Raw genomic sequence first — 14253 nt, forward strand, 5'->3', positions numbered from 1 at the left:
ATAGAATTCTTTATTTATATACGCAATTTGGTTTCAATTTGAAAGGGATGTTGTTTTTTCCACGATTTTCTAACGATCGATCGACGTGTTGAGATATTTGGACCTACAGCTAACAACTATAGATTCAGGGGAATGATATGAAAGCATTAAAAGTAAAATTCCTAAAATGCACGTTTTTGAAATCAACATAATTTATTCAAAATTAAATACTTTTTTTACATTTTCGGTCATATCTGACACTCTGACACTTGTATTACGTACAGAAACAAATTCGTATGTGGAAGTTCTAACGTTTGTTGTACAACAACACTTGCTGTTACCTGTATTATTCTACCATGATGAGGCCCAAACCGATGGTACAAGAAATAAGGTAAGAACCTTTGCCATGATTTCAACTCGACAAAGGCCACTTGGGGTTTCCAGCTTTTTGATGTGACGATATGATATAGTTAAAAGCGACCTCTTTAAGTACCGAGAATACTCAAGTAAATGAGAATCACACTCACTTATGAAATTTCAAAGTTAAACAACAGCTTATGGCAAAACCAGTAAAGATAGGCCAAACTCGGGCTGGTTCGACTTTAATGTATCCTACACCACTTTCCATATATAGCGGAGCTACATATAACAAATAAGCTTTTTTATGGTAACTTACTTAACATCGAATTCCATGGCAAAGCAATAAAGGTACACTCATTTGCTAATTTTAATATGGCAACCATTTTTCTGATGAATTCGACCTTCTCATTTTTTAAACAAAATCTATTTTTATATCTAAAATATTTTCGTATGACGAATGGCAGATTTCACAAAAATAATAAATAATCTTCGATCGGCATACCTTTCACATAAAACACACACACGTTCCATATCTTAGGAATACTAAGTTTATTTATTTGTTCTTGGACATAAACATATAAAGATAAAGATTTCAACCCCTTCATCTTAAGAAAACGTTTTCGGCGATTTTAGTTCTTGTGTAGGTCTCAAATGACGTTTCACTTTAGGTTTATGATGCACAAAATGAACATTGCGCTTGTGTGTGTGAGAGAAACCAAAAAGCACGTAAAAAATATCTCCCTTCTTGTTTTGGGCGTTTTGTAGCAAGAATTTTAATTTGATGTTAGCAAAACTATCAAAAAATCTTAAATATAAACTCCATATATTGATATTTTTCTCCAAAAGCTATCTATAATTTGTTTTCTTAATGTAAACGGAGCAACAATGCGTGCATCCCCCACGCATGTCTACATTCGTTGAAGTCTAATCAACGACTGAGACCGCCGCAAACTTACTGTTTTGTTCATCTAAGCTTTAGGTCCACCTTTAAGGATCAAACCCTCAGATCTACCAGCTGAAAAATTTTGCCAAAATCTTTACAATACCCGCTATATGAATTCAGTATTACAACAAAAACGTACACTGACAATTTCTTCTAACCAATTTAATGCCAATTGAACTGAAAATAATAGACGACAATCTTCTACTAGTGTTTTGGAAAACAAAGTGTGATATTGTCTTCGTACTTGTCCTAAGCGAACCCAAATTTAACCATTCCATAATTAAGTTTAGTTTCCTGTTTTAAATTTATATTTTTCTTTGACTTTTATACCTTTTAGAGGCGTGAAAATAAATGTAAATTTCTCATTAGCCCATACTTAAGGAAGAACTATAAAATATACCTTTGACGATGAAGGGACAAAAATTAAAAAAAAAATGCAATCCTATGATAGCATTAGATTACCTTGGTAAATGTACCATGTCCAATACCTTACTTTTTTACCAAGTCCAATACCCTTCTAGACATCTTTTTCGTCAGTAACCCCACAAATATTTTACTTTACCAGGCTTCAGCACCACGCTTTTTAAAGCATCACTTAATATTCTTAGCATACAATTTTAATATACATCCGGCCGATCAGCAATACTCCTTCCGTGACTATAGGAATATTAGATATAGCGATTTGGAAGACAAATTTCAACAGATCAACTGGAACGATATATATTCCCTAATTTCTGTAGATCAACAAATGCAATTCCTTCAACACACTATTCTGCATATATCTACTGTTACTGTTCCCAGTAATGCCTGTGTGTGTTTTGTGTGAGCACCTACCTTGCGATCTATACTGGTCACCCACCAATAGAAAATCAGCAGAGAACACGCACTCAAGGCACGACAATTAACATGCTGTCCTCACGGACTGGACAATGTGTCCACTGGGACCGCGGCAACGGACTACACAACACAAACAATAAACAGGACTACCCTCACAGATAGTCTACACAACATACACAGAGGAACAACAACACTCGTCCCAAAGGTCCAAGGACCAAAACGGCCCAACAGCCAACAGCCCACCGTCCACTATATGCGGGGACCTCCTCCACTAAGTCTTGTCCTTCTACTAAATACTTCACGCGCAAAATTACTTAAACATCTAAAGGTCCGATCGTCTTCAAGGACCCTACTGAAATCCCACCCACCCCTCCATACGTAATACCCATATTAGCTAAACATCTAATGTCATTATAGTAATGGCATTCCGTCAGTACATACACCCAGTCCTCGGTCATTCCGCATAAATCCGTCTGGGCAAGACCTCTCTTATGCAAAAATGCATTGATAGAGCCATGCCCCGTCAGTAAGAAACCAGTACTTAAGCCGAAGCGAAAGTCTGGCCGGTCCAGTACGAACGTTGCGTCACGAATAAATTCGTACGTCGCCCTTCCCTTGTCACTGTTCGTCCACCTTGTCCTCCAAAAATTAAGAACGCACTCCCGAAGGAGCGCCTTATACCGCCTACTATCCCCATCCACCAGATCAGAAGGGCTGATCCAGTTCTCATCCTCAGCCAGCTGCAAACCGCGTTTCAGCTTATACAGAATAGCCCTACTTCTCACTTCCAGATCAAGGGGCACGGCGCCAAGCATCACCTGCAGTGCATCAGTGGACACAGTCCTACACACAGGCAAACACGCTAGCTTGACGACCCGCTGACACGACAGGAGCTTTTTTTGACCCAACACAGACGCACCGGTTTTGTACCACACAGGAGCCCCATAAGTTGCGCAAACAGGCCACCATATATAGCACGAATGGAACGTCTGCTCAAGCCCCAATCAGTCCGCAAAACACGCCTGACCATTCCCACCACTCTAGTTAGCTTCTCCTTCAGGTGATCAAAGTGAAGCAGGAAATTAAGCCTATCCTTCATATGAATGCCTAGATACTTAATCGTACTTGCGTACCTTATGCCACGGTCACCAGCTTTTATAAACGGAGGTCGACTCCGAGCAAGTCTGCCTTTCACGACGATGTCTTGTCATTCGCAACCTCAACGCCAACTCGATCACTCCACGCTTGAACTATACGCATAGCCTGCTCACCAAAGGTCTCCAGCTCGAGGCGACTCTCACTTCCACGCACACGGAAAGTACCCTTGGCTCATGCAGCGGCTAAACACTGATCGATATACTCAGGCATGATTCAGATTCAGATTTATTGTTCCAAATTCAATTTACATGTTATTATAGAAGTATAAACTTAAGTAATAATAATAATAATATTAACTCTAACACAAATATTATTTGTTTTTCTAGAGGTATAGTGTAATATATGTAATATAGGCAAGGCCAGCCAACCTTTTAAAATTTTGTATTTATAAGCTTTTTAGAACAAAAAGAAATTTTCTCGGAAAAAAGGGAAAAACGAGATCTCCATTATTATAAGAATTACTTACAAACTATTGGGCTTAGCCCCTACTACTAAAACTAAATAACAAAACAATAATTAGTTCATTCGTGTTTAATTTACATATTTACATAATTGGTATTTATTATTTTATATATTACTAGCTGAACCCGGTGCGCTTCGCTACCCCTTTTGATTTTATATGCATTCAAAATTTTATTTACGAATATATGTTGGTTGAAAAAAAAAACAAATTTAAAAATTAAAAAAAAATATATATTGCACTACTTTAATGCGTAAATAACCAAAACCATTAGAAAAGCAGTAACATGACATACATACACGAAGGGTTTGTCCTCCGGATTTATTTATTTCATAGCAAATACCAAGCGTGCAGTAAACTGCAATCTTTTGTAGTTGAGTGACATTTCTATTGCAATTAGTGAATTCGAGATAGCAACATACTTCGCCGTAATAAGCGTATTTCAAATCAATTGTTGTTTTGTTTTTTAGAGTTAGCCTAAGGCGTTGTGGGTCAATGGTTCTTATTAAAATCATATCCCAATCTGATCCGGTTTAAATATAATTTTAAAAAAATTACTTTTACACCAAATTCCGCCACACCTTTCATATTTCATTGAAATTGGTGCGTCAAACATGTGAAATCGGGCGATAACATATATATGGGAGCTATATCCAAATCTTAACTAATTTCCAATTAATTTGTCACATTTATTATTGTAACCAAATTCCGCCACACATTTTGAATTTCATTTGTATCGGTCATATATATCATGTTTGGTGCATAACATGTATGAAATCGGCCGAAATATATATGTTAGCTATACCCAAACCTCACCTTATAATTTGGCAATTTTTTTTGGTGCCAGATTTTGTCTCTCTCGCTTTGGGTGCATCAAATATGTGAAATCGACTGAGTATATATGGGAGCTATAATCAAATCTGAGCCTATTTACATATAATTTGTCAAATTTACTTTTGTACCAAATTTAGCCACTCATGCCGAATTTCATTGGAATCGGAAATACGTATCGTGTTTTGTGCATCAAATATGTGAAATCGGCGGAAAATATATATGGGAGCTATATCCAAATCTGAACCGATTTTAATATAATTTCACTAATTTATTTTCTAATCAAAATCCCTTTACATATTCTAAATTTCTTTGGAATCGAACATACATATCGTGTATGGTGCATAAAATACATGAAATCGGTCGAAAATATATATGAGAGCTATATCCAAATCTGAACCGATTTTAATATAATTTGACATATGTATATTCGTTTTAATTTCCGCTACACATTCCAAATTTCATTGAAATTAGAGATACATAGCGTGTTTGGTGCATCAAATACATGAAATCGGTCGAAAATATATATGGGAGCTATATCCAAATCTGAACCGATTTCAATTTAATTTGACAAATTCATTGTGGCTCCCAATTCCGTTACTTATTTTAAATTTCATTACAATTGGAAATACATATCGTGTTTGGTCCACCAAATATATGAAATCGGCCGAAAATGTATATGGGAGCTATATCCAAATCTGAACCGATTTCAATATAATTTGGGAAATCTATTTTTTAGATAAAATCTATCACACGTTTCAAATTTCATTGAAATTGAGGAATCGGCCGAAAATATATATGGGAGCTATATCGAAATCTGAACCGATTTCAATATAATTTGACAAATTTATTTTCGGATCAAATCCCGTCACACATTCCAAATTTCATTGGAATCGAACATTCATATTGTGTTTGAGGCATCAAATGAACGAAATCGGTCGAAAATATATATGGGAGCTATATCCAAATCTGAACCGATTACAATATAATTTGGCAAACTTATTTTTGTTCCAAATTCCGTTACGTATTCCAAATTTGGAGACTGTATCTTCAACCAATCAATAGATATGTGCATATAAAATCTAAATTTTTGGGAGGTACCTCCGATTCTGCTGCTATATTTCCAGTTCCAAGTGGAAAATCAAAAATGTATATAGCCTATGTTATTTTCAGGCGATGTTGCAGTATATATGGAAATTTTCAGGAAAATCTATTCAGCGGTTTTCGAGTCCATAAATTACAAACAAACAAACAAACAAACAAACAAACATACAAACATTTTCCTCTTTTATAGATATAGAAGATGTATTTAATTCAAAATTCATTGAACTGTAGAATAGACTCTATTTTGCAGATTGTATGATCCATATCTTCTGTGGTAGAATACTATTTTTTCATTATCATCGAATATTTTATTTAGATCATTTAGTGTTATTAAGCTCATTGGCGGTAAATATCCACCAGTATTGAGGATGTTGTCTATTTCATTTCTTGTTGTTATACATTTAGTAATGTTTGGATTAGGATGGCTTGTGCATTTCATTAAAAATTTTAAAGCAATATTTACCATATATTTGTCAAATCTTTGGACATTACTCTTTTGGTATATGAGGTGGTTTTTGGGCCGAGTTAGTCTGCCTTGTTCGTTTATAGTGTTTCTTAGTCCAATGCAATGCTTTAATATTTTTCTTTCCAATATACGGACTCTTTCCATTTGATGGCTAGATATCGCGAACCATATTGGAAACGCGTATGACATAGCCGGTCTGACTAATTGTTTGTATAATATTAGCTTTATATTTTAGGAAAGTCCACCTCTTTTTCCAATCATGTTTCGCAATTTTGCGTAAACTGCTTTGCCCTTATGAATTACGTAGTCTATATGCCTCGTAAATTGCATATCCGACTGTAGAACTACGCCGAGATATTTTAAAATGTCTGTGTTTTTTATTATACTATCTCCAATTTTGACCGTTGGGATGTATTTTCTAGCATTTTTACATACAGATCCACGTTTGCCTCCGAATATTATCGATCTGCATTTATCGATATTTAGTGTCAGTTTCCATTTGTCGAAGTATTGTTTCAATTCTTTCAGATATTTTGTAATATTTTTATACCCTCCACCATACTATGGAGGGTATATTAATTTTGTCATTCCGTTTGTAACTCCTCGAAATACTCATGTCAGACCCAACAAAGTATATATATTATTGATAAGCGTAAAATTCTAAGACGATTTAGCCATGTCCGTCTGTCTGTCTGTGTGTCTGTCTGTCCGTCTGTCTGTCTGTCTGTTGTAATCACGCTATCTTTCGAACAAATTGAGATAGAAGGCTAAAATTTTTCACACATGTATATTTTGCCAGTAGGCAGGTTAAGTTCGTAAATGGGTCATGTAGGTCCAAGTTATCATATAGCCCCCATATAACGGTACCTCCCGATATTCAGTATTTTGATGATTTTAGCGACATTGTTTACCGGAATCGTTTCAAATTTTGTATTTGAAGTTCGTAATAGATACTACATCCTAAGTCAAAAAATGATCCACGTAAGTCCACGTCTTTATATAGTCCCCATATAACGGTACCCCCCGATATTCGGTATTTTAATGATTTTAGCGACATTATTTAGCAGATTTGTTCCAAATTTGGTATTTGAAGTTCGTAATAGATACTGCAGCATAAAACAGAAAATGGGCCATGTAGGTCCACGTCTTCATATAGCCCCCATATACCGTACCCCTCCGATATTCGGCATTTTGATGATTTTAGCGACACTATTTACCGGGATTGTTTCAAATTTCGCATGTGAAGTTCGTAATGGATATTTCAGCCCATGCCAGAAAATTGTCTGTGCAGGTCCACGTCTACGTATAGCCCCATATAACGGTACCCCCCATATTCGGAATTTTGATGATTTTAGCTACATTATTCAAGTTTCGCATTTAAATATTGTAATAACTTATGACAAAAGTTGCCTATGCAGGTCCACGTCGTCGTATAAGCATTCGGTATTTTTAAGATTTTAACAGAATTTTTAACGGATTTTATTATTATTATTATTATTATTTTTTTTTTTTTTTTTTGGAAATTGCCAAATTTGTACCAAATGGTGGAGGGTATTAAAAGTTCGGCCCGGCCGAACTTACAGCTTTTTTACTTGTTTTCAGCTGATTTAGCTTTGTGATGTGTTGATGCAATAAATATGTCGTCTGCGAAAATTGAAATTAATACTTCATTTGTAGGATCTGGAATGTCTGCAATATAAAGGTTATAGAGAACAGGGCCCAGCACGGATCCTTGTGGGACACCTGATTTTTGAATGAAATTGTTTGATTTACTATCTTCTTAACTAACATAGAAGCTTCTGTTTTGTAGGTAGCTCTTAACCATTCTTGTGATAGCCTGATTGAAGTAGTATTTTGAATTCATTTTGTATATAAGACCTTCCTGGCACATTGAGTCAAAGGCTCTTGAGAAGTCTAGACTTACAGCAATAGTCGCTTTTCTTTTATTTAGTCCTGTATATATTTTATTTGTAAGAGTCATGAGACAATGTGTTGTTGAGGTTCCTTTTCTAAAGCCATATTGTACGTTCTTTAGTGCATGATTCTCTTCTATATGTTCATTAATTATTTGTAGTATGAAAATTTCGAACAATTTTCCAAAAGAAGATAACAATGAAATTGGTCTGTAACTATTTGTATTTGTGGGGTCTTTACCAGGCTTAAGTATTGGGACTACTTTTTGCCATTTTCCATTTATTAGGGTAATATCCGATATTAAGGCAATGATTAAATATCAATGCCAAATACTCCCATTTTGCAAAGTTAGTTCTTTTGAGAACATAATTTGGGATACCATCATCTCCGAAGTTTTTTTTGTTATTAAGCGTTCTTAATACAGCTCCTATTTGGTTGGGTGTAATAAACCTTATATTATTTTGAAAAGGAGAAATGGCACTGCTTCCATCCGCTAATAAGTTAGGGCTAAATTGAACTAAAGGTTGTTCGATTAGTGGTGTCTCTATATTAATAGAAGGAGTTATGTTTGGGACGGCTAGACTCTTAGCTAGAAGACTAGCCTTTCCACTGTTAGAAACAATCTCTTCTCCTTGATCATTAATTAGTGATGGTATTTTCTTTTTTGGACCTAATCCACAAAAAGCTTTAGTTTGCCTAAACATATTTTCATTACAAGCTATTTTGCTAAGATAATTTGTGTAATATTCTTCTTCAAACATGGAAATTCTTTGCTTAATTAGTCTATCCAGGATACAAATTTGTGCACTCAGGGAGGTATAGTCATCAGAACTAGTTATTCTGTATCTTCGTCTCCGGAGAGTCTTTTTTTGTGCTATTAAATGTTGTATGTCTTGGGGTAAATCTGGTAGAGAGTTCCTTTTTTAACACGTTGTTTGATGTTTTTTTTCATAGCATTATCAAAGATACTTGTCATGTTTTCTATAGCATTGTCTATTTCGCTGACTGAAATATTTCTGTCTTTTGGCAGAATATATTGAGATAAATTGTTCTCTAATTCTCTATTGAAGTGGTTTATTTTCATGGTTTTAAAATCAAATATTTTTTCTTGTTCTTCAATAAGTATGTTGTTATTTGATAATTCTAATACAACAGCGCAATGATCAGAATTACAATCAATCGTTTCCAGTCCTTTAATAGCCTTTATAGGATCCTTCAAGAAACATTGATTTGTGGCCATAAAAATGTCTATAAAAGATTCTGAGGTGGGTGTTACTCTAGTAGGGTTTTCGGTTTTTATAACATCTAAGTTGGCCGTTGTAAGTATCCAATCATATAAAATTCTACCATTCGTATTAGTTTGGAGGCCACCCCAATGCGGATGTTTCGCGTTGAGGTCGGCACCGATAATGGCTTCATTTGGTCCAAATATTTCAGTAATTTTGTCGAGATCAAGTTTTGATATGATATCTGATGGCTTTAGATATAATGAGGCTAGAAATATGGTTTCACCATTCAACTTCCTAATCTTTACAATAGTTGCTTCAATATTAGTTAAATTGACATCTACTCTATCACTTTTATAGACATTTTTTATAATGATGGCAGTACCTCCACCTATGCAAACCTTCCTGTGTTGTGAATATATTTTATAGCCTTTAAGATTAAAATTATGATTCATATTCAACTTATGTTCAGCAATTAGTACTACATCTGGATTGTGTTCATTTACAAAGAGTTTAAAATAGTGTCTTTTTTGCCTAGATATAAGCGAGTTTATATTTATAAAGATTATTTTTAAATTAGTCATTTAGCTTTAGGGATAAAAATAGTCCAAATAGTGCTTCTGATTTTTCCTGTTCGGTTTTAAGTTGCTTATATGTTATCGCAAAATCTCCTATCTTTTGCATGCAGTCAATAAAGTTTTTTCCCAAGAGTCTCTGACATTCACTGTCAAAGGTTCCCATTGCCTGTTTTATTTGTATAGCCATTTGTCCATTATTATTAGTAATTTTAGTTGTATTATTTTTTACCACATTTGAATATGGCACATTTTTAAGAACTTTTTGGCTGTTATAAGGCCTATTTGTTTGTGGAATTGTTATTATACTTTTGGAAGATTCCTTTTTTTGAGTGATTTTTTCTAAAATTTCTAGTCTTTTGGGACATTTTTTGTAGCTTGCTACGTGACCAAAAGCTTTACAATTAATGCATTTTACAGGAATTCCCCTTGATTTAATAATTTGGCCTGTTGTTGGGTCAGTTGTCACAGTTTCTTCTATGTTTTTGTCTTTTGGTGGTATATGGCAATTTTTGGACTCATGTGGACCTGCACATTTAACACAGTTTGGCTGCATTCTACAGTTAACTGCTATATGACCGTGTCTTTGACAATGTTTACATTGGACGAATTCCTCACTTTTATATTTTCCAATACTAACTCCACAATTTAATATGAATCTCAAACGAATTAAAGACTTTATGTCGGAGTCATTTGTGATCTGTAATTTTTAAGTTTAATTCCGTATCTTGTAGAAATTGTTTTAAGTCTATTTCATCTCCTGATATGAGCATAGTATATGGTTTTAATTCTTTTGGAGTGTAAGTAAAAAAAGATATGTTTTGCGTTTCTAGGTATTGCCTAACTTTTTGATGGTCTTCATTTTTAATTAATTTCAGATGTATCAAATTTTTGTTAATTATATTAATTGTAAATAGGTTATGTTTCAGTATGTTTTTAAGTTTGACTGTAAAGTCTCTAACGTTAATGTTGTAGATTTTTATTACAGGTGGGCTGGCCTTACCTTTGGGTTTAATTGTTGTTCCATTATTGGTGTTTTCTGCCTTTATGTCATCTTTTTGTTCAGGTAATCTGGGTATTCCATTATTTCCGCCATTATTTCCATCCGATGTTATGGCAATATTCTCTTCCTCTTCTTCTTCATCGGCTAACATGAGGTCTTCGGCTGCCTCTGTTGCCCAGTTGTCTTTATTGTTTTCGATATTTGTCCAATCTTTAGGGATATGGATATCAACATTCACATTGCCTTTAGCAATTTTATTTATAAGTTCTTGTATTGTATTTTTAAATTTTTCATTGTCTTCTCTTAATTGAATGTTCTCTTTTAAAAGATTTTCATATTTTATATTTAATTCACACAATTGTTCAACCATTGGTTTTGTAGGTTTATTTTTCCTTTTTCTTTTAATTTCAATGTAAGTATCATTATTATTTAAATTTTCATCTTTTGCGCTTTGGTTAGTAGCACAATTATCACTTTTTTGCGTTGAATCAAAAGTCAATTTCGTCTGAGTGTCATCAGCATTTATGCCGTGACCAGACATTTTAAAGTTTTTTCAATGAAATTTATACTATGTTATCTCTGAAGGTGAGATAATCAGCACAACACTTCACTTTACTTTTTTTTCGTTTTTTCACTTTTAATTTTTATTACTTTTTTATTTCACTTCACTTCACTTATAGTACTCTTCACTTCGAGCTTTCGATTGTCTCTATATACTCAGGCATGACCTTCCAGATGGCTTTATACATCCGACCAGTCATACCGTCGATACCAGGCGAGTTTCTGCTTCTAATCTGTCCGAAACTTCAAACCTTTCCAATGCCGGAGGCTCAGCCAATTCATCAACAAGCGTAGGAAATGTCTGAGTCTCCGAACTGGGAAAGAATGATCCCAACAAAAGTCATACGCTCTCCCCCCACCCCGAAGTCAATGCCTGTAGGTCGCCCTGACTACTTGACCCACCATGCCGGCACACACGGTATACTTTACCCCAAGGCTCGTCTTTATTGTCCTGTACAAATCTCCTCCAATTGTATTCTTTACTCCTAGACAGCTTGTCCTTGTACGTCTTAAGGAAAGCAAGGAAATCAGTTTTACACTGAGCCAAGTCCTCCGCATTGGTGTGTCTAGCCCTTTGGAATCTCTTCCTTCCGCTCCCGGGTCCACCATTTGACCTTACTTGGTTTAACCTTACGGCGTCTACCAAGGAGCTCGTCATTAAGTCCGCTCATCCACACATCTATGGTCAGTGCCCTGAAGTCCGCTAATGGCATAGCAGCCTCCTTAACACGGTTCGCATATAGGTCCCAGTTCACGTCTCGTTAATTGCAAGCCCTGAAACGCTCTGTTCCCTGCGTTCGTCCCCGCGGCGTGACCACAAGCTCAATGAGATTATGGTCACTAACACCCCAGTCATCAACAACACGCCAGCACAATTGGTAAACAGTCGTTGCTGCCTCATTTGCAGCCGTCACTTCAATGTCACTAACTCCCCAGGGTCCATCAAAGGTATACAGATCCGAGTGCTCATTCAGAATCCCCACACCTCTCGCTAACACCCATTCGCCTAGCATCTCTCCTCGTACGCGATTCTAAGGTCAGAAGTATGCCTGGACATCTTAGAAAACCACAACGAGGAGCATTCGCGTCTAAACCTAGGTTTAGCGGACAACTACTCGCAAAGAGTAGTACCGTATCCATATACCCTAAATAGGGCTCCAACGGAGAGCTAAATCTACAATAGATGCTAGCCAACAACATCTTTCCCCCCGTCCACTCAACGGACGGACATAACCCCCATTGGCTACTTGAGACAACTGTACAGTCAATATCACTGTCAACAACAACTATAACAGAGTCTCCTCCCACGTCAGTAAAGACCCGCATCCCCCAGGAAGTCCACGCACACACCCATCTCTAATATATAGCTCCTGAATCAACGCGAAGGTTGCACCCATACGGAGAAGCGACTGCCCAAATTCGTGCATCACACTCGCAGACCCCTGGCAGTTATATTGATGTATCCTCATCATCAATGCCTAGCATTCGCCCTAGCCGTCAAGGCAGCGTACACCGGACACGCAGAGGACAGCATAAGATGCCCTACTCGGAGTCCCTTCAGCTCACAATTCCTGCAACGAATTGGATTCGAGCAATCTACGCTCATATGTCCAGAGCCACCACACCTCCTACACACATCCGCTCGCATTCGGCATTCTCTTATCCGATGATCGAAGCCCAGGCATCGATAACACGAGGGAACAGGATCCTGCCTCCGCACTATGAACCTGAACCATTTCACATATGTACCTTCCGCACATATCTTCTCAGCCACTCGCTCCGTACACTCAAGCACCACATTTACCCTCGACCTGACTTCCATGGTCCACTCGCCAAGCGAACGCTCTTCTTGAAAGCTTCAGGGGAGAGAACATCAACAAAATTCATGTCATAAAGCTCCTGCATGAATTCTTCGGTGGAGATTTCAGCATGAACTCTCTGCACCACATGCATGAACTCTCTCGGCCCATGCTTATCATTCACAGAGACTTCCAATCCAACATCTGCAAACTTAGTGTTCGCCGCAATTTTTTCACGCTCGGCAACAGACGGCGTGCGAATGACGGCACCACCATCCCTCGTCTCCTTCACCACATGTACCCTCACCTTCAGCGTAGGGCCCACCTTCTCAACCACATTCTTCACTACCTCTTTGCTAGAGGTACCCTTCTTCCCCTTCACAACAACCGACCATGTCTCAACCGGCTTGACAGGAGCCTCATGAACCGCCGAGGGAGCCGCAATCTGCACAGCAGCTGGCGCAAACCACCTTTGGCAGCAACAGCCTCATACGCCTCCAGTTTCCCCTTCAGCCTCTCATTCTCCACGATGGCCCTCATCAGCGTGGTATCAGCATTACATTGACTGTCGCACAACAAATCAAGAAGAGAATCCGTTACGCTCTTCATTTCACCGACAGACACCCCACCAACAGTTTTTGGAGCAGCCCGCCTCACACGAGAGCGGCTCTCCCTCTGCACCTCCGTGGCACGCTCACCACCAGACAACGTATTGTCTATTGCCAAATGTTGACAACCATTCCTAGCCGACCTTATGTAGTGTGAATATTTTTTGAATGTTCAAAACGTGTATCTAAAATTTGCATTGTGGTTATATGAGGTCGATAACAAAACGTAACTAGACAATTTCTCAAAAGAGGCAGTACACACTACGAGCTCCATCTAGAACATTTGAAAAATAAGGCTTATATCAGCAACATATTGAATATCCACAACATGGCCAGCTACATGGCAGATACCCGGTACGAACATCAAATGCACAACTGAAAAATGCGGCTGGATGTAAAAATATAGCCCATTTACACCAAATTAACCCT

Source organism: Musca domestica, unplaced genomic scaffold (assembly GCF_030504385.1).
Source record: "Musca domestica strain aabys unplaced genomic scaffold, Musca_domestica.polishedcontigs.V.1.1 5, whole genome shotgun sequence".
NCBI lineage: Eukaryota > Metazoa > Arthropoda > Insecta > Diptera > Muscidae > Musca > Musca domestica.